The 9,328-nt window shown below is 36.0% G+C and overlaps 1 long non-coding RNA gene across 1 annotated transcript; it reads right to left on the bottom strand.

Annotated features, from left to right (window-relative positions):
• Positions 1–1,155: 1,155 nt before the first annotated feature.
• LOC146905855 (uncharacterized) lies at positions 1,156–8,256 on the bottom strand. The gene is made up of 3 exons (XR_015019649.1): positions 6,957–8,256; positions 1,960–2,016; positions 1,156–1,264 (listed from the first exon to the last, which is right to left on the bottom strand). It is a non-coding gene; the product is annotated as an uncharacterized LOC146905855 (long non-coding RNA).
• Positions 8,257–9,328: the final 1,072 nt, after the last annotated feature.

Genomic DNA, 9,328 nt, shown 5'->3' with positions numbered 1-9,328 from the left:
TTTTCTTTAATATTGTCCATTAAACTTTTTAATGTAGAGATAAATTTTGGCATTCCTTACCAAGGTTGGTTATCTGATTCCAGCTGCAGTGTGGAAGATGCTTATTAGGTACAACCGTTCTGCCTAATACACCCTTTTGAGATTCCTGCACACGATAATTTCGTTTATTAACAGCAAACTTAATAGCGATAGGTTGAGGTTGACCATGTGCAGAGTGGAAGATGCTTATTAGGTAATCTTTGATTGTATAATCCAATATCAATAACTCTTTCAGGAACACACAAAAAAAAAAAAAGACAAGAAATGGTGTAAGGAGGAAAATCATATGCAAATGTTACACAACGCAAGAAACCTACACAAACCTATTGGATGCAGCAAATGTAAGTCCAACATCTCAAAATGCGAGTCCTCTGCGAAGAATCGTAACAAAGCACAATGCATAGGTTAGATCCTTTTAATGTTTGTAATTGGGTCAAGGTGATTATCACCTAATAGTTTAACCATTTTTAAGAGAATGTTGATATTTTGTTTTCAAATGTTAAAAAATAGTGAGATGGCTTTTAAAAAGGGAATATATTATTCATAATCATCAAAAAAACTAACTGAAAGTAGTTTTGATAGAAGGGCAAGTGAGGAAAAGAATAAGTAAGTCACAAGGAAAAGACTAAGGAAATACATATGAAAATAAACTAAAAGAATGTAGATGTTTAGTTGCTAATATTCCGATATCAACCAAAAGTTCTACCGAACTGAAAGCCTCTTGATTGAATTATCGTATGCATTGAAAACAGTTTGCAATAGCAGTAAATTAAAGTGGACAAAGGGACAACATATTGTATATTGGATGAGTATGATTACCTTGAATGTCCTAATTAAAGTTGTCGGATGAATTCCATAAGGAACATGATTACATGAATGTCCTAATTAAAGTGAAATTTAAACTCAAGAAATTAAAGTTCAAAGCTGGATTTGTTTTTCTATAAATCACTAAATCATATAAAAGTCATTGAGGTTTCAAAGGAAAAAAGAGATAATGCGTAACATTAAAATAACATTTCCAATTTTCTTGGAGTTTAATGCAGTTAACAACAAGTGATAGCTCTCAAACATTTCAGCAACTACCATTTTTTAATCCATTGCTTAATTACTAAAAGGCAAATCCACCCAAACAAAAGCCAAGAAATAGAAATGTCGAACCACACCTTTTTTCGAGCTCTTATGCTTTTTCGTGTATCCTCACAACAGCCACCAACTTATTCATAACCTAAAATAAATGTCAAACAGAAGGTCATATAAGCAAGCTATCGAACAAAGAGGCAAGCTATTCGATATGAAAACACAAGAATTAAATGGCTCTTAGCAAATACAAACATTTGAAAGATAACAATCCACTCTATCACCAAAATTAGAATTTCATATTTCATAATTAAATTAAAAGAGGAGAATAGAGTTCAAGATAGAAATTGGGAATGCATGATATATACATAAATGAGTATCCAAAGAAATTAGAAAAAGGATAAAGGTTTCAAAGAAAAATTGGGAGTTTAAATTTTTTATGCAAACTGTCCACAAAAAAGAATCTTTGTTTACACAAATGAACATTTTATTTACTATAGGGTTAGTTATAGGGTTTGATCAAGAGTAAGAGAAAAGGAATATTAATTCAAAATTCACCACAGATTAATTTGTTAAGTATAAAATTTAACTACCATGTACTGTTTTTTAATTCAGGTTCATACATGCCTATTACATGAAAGGATAAAAAAGTTAATTAAACTACATTATGACATGACTAAAACTAAAAATTTAACTTTACATGCAAACATTGTATCATTTCTTAAAAAAGTTAAATTAGCATGTATAACTTTATGTTGTACAAGGTAACTACATTATGTATAATAATTAGCAACAACAAACTAAAAAGAAAGGATAAAACATAAGTCCACCAATTGTACATACCACAAGTGCAACAATTTTTTGCAAGAAAGAATATGATATGATGTTCCATAAAGCAACCTGGCAAAGAAAATTAACAGGTAAATACTGACATTTCATTGTGAAAATTGTTTCATCAATACAAACCATGTGAAAGTAACGTATAGGATATAGAATTTTGCTCTCCACCCAGCACATTTTGCTCGCACCCTGCAGCCATGCCAATTATGCCCTTGCGCAAGTTAACTCACGCTGCGCAAGTTAACTCACGCTACGCAAGTTAACCCACGTTGCGCAAGTTAACTCACGTAATGTTCCTGTTTTTGAACAAAACCCATCAGTCCGAACTCCAACCACCATTTTCTTTCCCTCCACCTTCAAAAACCCAAAAAGTGAGATTTTTTGGGTCTAAATCATCATCCCAAATCATTGCAAATCGTCATGAAGCAAGTTTCTACGCTCATCAAGCATCAAATATCAGGTATTGTACCATCTAAACTCATCTCATTTTGCTGGTTTTCCTGCTTGGTTCGTCTAGTTTTCGTAGGGACTAGGGCATGGTACGCAAGTTAACATGCGCAGGTTAACTTGCTGCGCGACTTAACTGGCGCAAGTGCATTAGTGCTGCGTGACTTAAGTCACGCCACTGTGCATCCATGTTTTTTGAATTTTTTGCGCCACTTTTGTTCTTGGTTAGCTTGTTCCGCAAGTAATTTATTTATTCTTCCTTTGTAATTTTTTTTATTCAATAGATATTTAGGGAGATGGTTGACAAAGTCGCGGATGATGGCGTTGAACCGAAACCAACCAAAAAATAAGGTTCCGGTGAAGGTTCCGGCGAAGGTTCCGGCGATGTCAAACCAAGCTTTAATTTCAAACCATTTAAAGTCCAAATTCCAATTCAAGCTCGAATTGGTAAAATTCAAGAACCTAAACCGGTACCTACCGGTGTTATTTGTGAAGCTCGTGACACCGCCTCATTTTTTACAACAAATGCAAGATGGAGAGAGCAAGAAGAGTTACTTACTTGGGTTCGCGGACAAGGGGTGAAGGCCGGATTTGGTGTTTGTATAGATAAATCCGTTATAAAAAGGCCGTACTTGACGATGCAATGTGAAAGGAGTGGGGTATACAAGCCACCTAAGACAAGGAAGAAACCGAACCTTGAAGGCATTGGCTCAAGGAAATGTAATTGTCCGTTTAGGTTGAAAGGTTTCTTTGATAAAGATACAAATGATTGGTGGCTTGCAATGCTTTGTGGAATGCACAACCATGACTTGGAGGTGGGAAAGTTACAAGGACACCTAATTGCGGGTAGACTTCGTGCGGAGGAGAAGAAAAAAGTTATTGAAATGACAAAGAGTTTGACGGTGCCTCGGAATATTCTCACCAATTTGAAGGAAAACAACAACGAAAGTGTGACAACAATCAAGCAAGTGTACAATGTGAGAACAAGATGGCGCAAGGGGGAAAGAGGTGACATGACGGAGTTGCAATTCTTGATTTCGAAGTTGGTGGAGCATAAGTACGTCTATTACACAAGATGCAATAGTGAGGAAACCACTCTTGAAGACATCTTTTTTGCTCATCCGGAGTCAATTAAATTGCTCAACACCTTTTCGACCGTTTTGGTCATGGACTCTACATACAAAACCAACAACTACCGAATGCCGTTGTTTGAGATAGTTGGTTGCACCTCTACAAAAATGACGTATTCCGTTGGTTTCGCCTTTCTTCACTTTGAACTAGAGGATAACTTTGCTTGGGCACTTACCATGTTGAAAGGTCTCTTGTACTCAAAAGACAACATGCCTAAGGTGATTGTCACCGATAGGGATGGTGCTTTGATGAAGGCCGTTGGCACAATTTTCCATGAAACATACACCATGCTTTGTTATTTTCATATTGGGAAGAATGTAAGGTCCAAGTGCATCACGGATTGTAAAGTGGTGCCAAAGCCTCCTAAGGGTACAAAACTAGACAAGAAAGAATTGAAGAAGAACAAGATGATGAATAGCAATGTTGTTGAGAAAGTGGTGAATGCTTGGAGAGAGTTGGTTGAATCTCCCACAGAGGAATCCTATGCAAGTAATTTGTTGAAATTCAAAGAGGTATGCATGCCATTTCCGGAATTCATTAAATATGTCGAAGAAACGGTTTTGAACCTTAAGGAGAAATTTGTGAGGGCATGGACGGATAAAGTCTTGCATCTAGGGTGTAGAACCACCAACATTGTTGAATCCGCTCATGGTGTTTTGAAAAAATATTTGAGGAGTAGCGTGGGTGATTTGGCATCGTGTTGGGATGAAATTCACAAGATGTTGGCGGTGCAATTTGGTGAAATACAAGGTAGTTTTGGGAGGAACAAAACGGTGTTTGAGCACAAATACAAAAAGATCAAGATGATGAAAGAATTAGAGGGTTATGTTTCTAGAAAAGCATTGAAATTTATCTATGATGAATTGAAACGCTCCAAGACATTCGGATTTGGTGAGGAAGATTATGGTTGTGTTCAAATGACATCCTACGGGTTACCTTGTGCGTGTATTATTGCCATGAAGAGCAAGCAAAAATTGCCTCTTGTCTTGGATGATATATACCCTCATTGGAAAAGGTTGTGTGTACAAGGAGAGAAGATTGATGATGACTTTTCCGTGATGAAGGAGTGGAATGGCATTCAAGAACTTCTCAAGAAAAGCCCTTACAATATGAAGCTCCACATCAAAGAGATGATGCGTCAAATTGCATTTCCGGAAACCACATTTTTGTCTCCGCCTTTGAAAAAGGTGGTAACCAAGGGAGCACCTAAAAGGAAGAGGACTACACTCAAAGTGTCATCAACGGGTCGAATCCCCTCTAGGTGAGAGACCATTGATTCTCAAAATCCGGATAGTCAACCTTTACAAACAAAGAGGTCACTTCCAAAGAGGAAAGATGCACGCCTTGGCACTTACTCCCGCTCACAAGCTTCATCCTCCACTTCAAAACCGTTTTGGAATATCCCATACATTTCACAAATTCCAAATATCATGAGGCCTTTTGTTGAAGAAATTGTGAATGTTAAAGGGGATGGTCATTGTGGATTCCGGGTGATAGCTAGGCACTTGGGGATGGATGAGGAAGATCATGTATTGATTCGTCAAGCACTTATTCAAGAGTTGAGAAATCACAAGAGTGACTACATGCCGATATATGACACGGAGGAGCGTTATAACATAATCTTGAATGGTTTATACCCTCCAAAATGTACAATTGGTGTTGTGCCTCCAGATAAGTGGATGACCACACCGGATATGGGTCACATTGTTGCTTCTTGCTACAAAAGACCCGTTGTTCTATTGACTTTGTCCGAAACGACGGGTGGTGTATGTGAGACATATTTCCCAATCCGAAGTGCTCCTCCACTTAATCCACATTCCAACATCATGTGTCTTTGCTTAATTCTCGGCCACTATCTTCATGTGATTTTGAAGGAAGGTTGTCCGTTACCACCGAGTTGTAAGGAGTGGATGAACAACAAGATTGGTGAGGCGGAGAATTGGAATTTTGCGTTTTTGGATAGACAAAACGCTTTCAATGAGCTCATGTCTAAGGAGCCTAAGCCGCCAAAGAAACCAACAAATTAGCACAATCCAATTGTTTGTGGTGATACTCCCACCCTGCAAAAAAAGGAACAAGAATTTGAATGGACGGAGGACATGGAAGAGGACGGCAATTTAGGAATGTCACTAGACCTCTTAGATAGGTTATTATAGGTTAGGAAAGTTATAGGTCGGTCGGTGTTTGTCCTATTTTTTGGTGGTATTACACCCCGACATATTTTTTGGTGGCCGGTTATGTAATTTGTATATTTGTGGCCAATATGTAACTAATATTATATATATTAAATGAAATGAATTATTTTTTTGGTGGCCGGTTATGTCACACCAATTATTGCTTGCATTACTTACTTTGTCTCTAATTATTGCCATATTTATTTTATCTCATATCTATTTTTCATTATATTTTTGTGAAGTTTGTGAGGTGAAACATGTCTGAAGATGCACAAGATCCGGTTAAACATGAAGTCCGTTATGTAGATGTGAAAAAAGAGGGCTTGGTTCACTGTAAACCCCACCGACAAGTTGGACGAGTTGAAGGCAAAGCTTGACGACTTCTTTATCCATATTGGTTCAAATCATAGAACACGTGATGTGATAGTAAATGTATCAGGCCTGGACTTGTGGGAGGATAAGGAAGAGGACTTCTGGAAGACCGTGTATTATCCACAACTTCTCAAAGATGATAGCGACGTTGATTTCATGTTTAGGGTAATGATTGAGAATAATACTTTGTATCTTTTTGTCCGATCCGTTGAAGTGTAATCGTTATTTAAGTGTAATAGTGTAATGTTTGACCGTTTATGTGAGGCTATGTAATTTTATAAATTTATGGAAAAATTTGTGTAATTTGGATCGTTTACGTGTCATTAAGTGTGTTTAAATGATTACGGGTCATTACCGGCGAATTTGTGTAATTTGGACCGTTTGGATCGTTATGTGTGATTATGTGATTGTGAAAAAAACGATGTTTTGGTGTAATTTTGATGCACCAAGTCGTATTATCCAATAATATTGTTAAACTGGCGTAATTAGGTTCAATTACGAGCATATTAGGGTTTGGACCCAAACTGCATTCAATGCACATCAGTACAACATTTAATGCTGTACTGATATATCAGTAGTGCGTGAGTTAACTCGCGCAAGTGTAATACTATGCGTGGGTTAACTCACGTAGTGCTTTATTTCATACATGCCTATGCGTGAGTTAACTCACGTAGTGCTTTATATCATAAATGACTATGCGTTAGTTAACATGCGCATAGTTTTACACTTGCGCATCTTAAGTCACGCAACGTTACTTAACTAACGCATAGTATTACACTTGCGTTAGTTAACATGCGCAAGGGCAAAATTGGCATGGCTGCAGGGTGCGAGCAAAACGTGCTGGGTGGAGAGAAAAATTCTAGGATATATACAAACCTGGAATGCACTATCTGGCCTGTTGTGGAAAAACTTAACAAGGGCCCTTGCACTGATTCCAAGTGGTGGTCTAAAAGAAACAACAGGTGCACGTAAATAGTTTGGCATGAAATTTCTTCTCTAAACTATAGCACGTACGAGGTGCGGGATAAAAGACTAATGTATTAAGGACCACTGTTTTTTTCCAACTAAATTTGATAAAAAAATTATAAGTTATGTTTTTCATTACTTAGCATGCTTTTATCTTTCAACTATAGCATGTACAAAGTTCTGGAATGAAATAACGCAAAGGATGATTGAAGAGATTTCGCTCCTCTAAACTAAGAGGTACATATTAGAAAGTAAAATGTCGGTAATGATTTTTCTAATCAATTCTTGCAATTCCACATTTTATCTTCTGATATGCACATTATGTCCTTCACTTTAGAGGAACCAAATCCACTTTGATGTATTGGTGTGATTGTGAACATGGTCTAAACGCAACAAACTACAATAGTACACCAACTTTACACAACAATGACAGCAAAAATTACACAAACAAAGTCTTAGGCCTTCGAGAAAAAACAAAGTGCATTAAAAAGTCCAATCTATAACCAAAAAAAAATTTTAGATTTGAATTCTTAAGAATTGGATTTCGAGACAGAAATTGGGAATGTGGTTTATACATAAATGTGTCTTTGGGAATTTATGATTTATAGAATGAGTCTCGGAAAAATTGGGACTTCTAAATGTTGTATGCAACTAAAGTGGATAGTCGAAGGTTGTTGCATAATACTACTGCCATGATTATGTGAATAACTTTTTTTAGAAAAAAAAAAAGAAGCTTAATTTTCAATATGATGGAAAATTACTTAAATGGTATTACTTTGAGATTACTTAAAAGGTATTACTTTGAGTTGTTGATTTTGTTTGAAAAAAAAAGCTTGAGTTATCGTCTTAAAGTGTGACCTTTTTGTTAATTAAAAAAGCACAAACAAGACCTATTATCTATAATAACATAAAAGTTCTCAGAAAGAGATTAGAAGTTGGAAGACCAGCTATACATGAAATCAATTGCTCTGATCATATATGAAAAGTAGAGGTGGTGTAAAAGGAAGCTTAAAAGTCTATATGATCGAGTTCTTTGAACATTAAAGTTATGCCTAGGTAGGCTTTCTGGTCAGATTTAGGATATGATAGCGAAAATGCCAATTAGCTACCAATCAGATAGTGATTGTAATACCTTTTGGAAGCAGATGTAAGAGTCTACTGCTGGCACCAGTGCTTTTCATCAACACACTATTTATCAAATTCATAGCTACTCCCTCCGGTCACTATTATAAGCAAGAAACTACTTTTTAGGTTCATTGAATGAGGGATGTTTGTGGTCATTAGTATAGACCACATACATCATTTATTCAATGAACCTAAAAAGTAGATTTTTGCTTATACCAGTGACCGGAGGGAGTACATTGTTTTGGTCTGCATGATGTTGTTGATTATCTTGGCTGTGAAATGAACAGTAAAGAAAAATTAAGAAATTAATAAAAGTTTGATACTAAAACATATATGCCATATATGCATGTAAGGTTTGAGTTTGTAGTTAATTGTTACATAGATTTGGAAACTTAATTTGTGAATGGGTGTATGTCTATGTTGTTAATACTATATAGTATATACTCAATAGTGGTAGATGATTGACGACTTTGCAATTCAGCTTAATTACGAAAATGCAAGATGTATTAGCAAAGTAAAAAATAACCTCGCAACAAAAAAAAAACAAAAAGCATAACCAGTAGGATAAAAGCAGTGTTAAAAACACAACCCTGACCAAAGATATCATCCACTCTAATTAATACTGCAGTACATAATACAAGTACTTGAAACAAGTTGAGGAGCTTGGCCTATCTTGAGCATGTATGAAGGCATTGCACTGGACTTCCATGTGCCGGTTCCAACTCCTTTTGAATACTTTTAGTAGGAAATTAATACGTGAGGTGAATACACGATAAATTACAATAATCAATGTGGACACGAAGGAAGCACACTAAACAATATAAAACCCTAGACACAAAGATCAGTGCATATATATATATATATATATATATATATATATATATATATATATATATAGACTCCTAACTGAGTTGATACCAGTTCCAGTGATTTGGATGGTGGCCAAGAGCACCACAGAAAACCCAATAGGCAAAGGTGCTAGATTCTAATAATTATTTCATTAACATTCCATTAGAAACATATTATGTAATATCCCGCCTGTCAATATCGGAATATTACCAGTCGATCGTGCCAAAGGATTAAAGTTCATGGAAAGTAAGTGAAATGGAAAATATTTATTATGTGATGTCAGCTTAATACGGATAAAGTATCAGTGT

The sequence above is a fragment of the Medicago sativa genome, chromosome 7 (genome assembly GCF_051527215.1).
Source record: "Medicago sativa cultivar Bolivia chromosome 7, Bolivia_mono, whole genome shotgun sequence".
NCBI lineage: Eukaryota > Viridiplantae > Streptophyta > Magnoliopsida > Fabales > Fabaceae > Medicago > Medicago sativa.
This window is presented reverse-complemented; position numbering and strand designations above follow the sequence as displayed.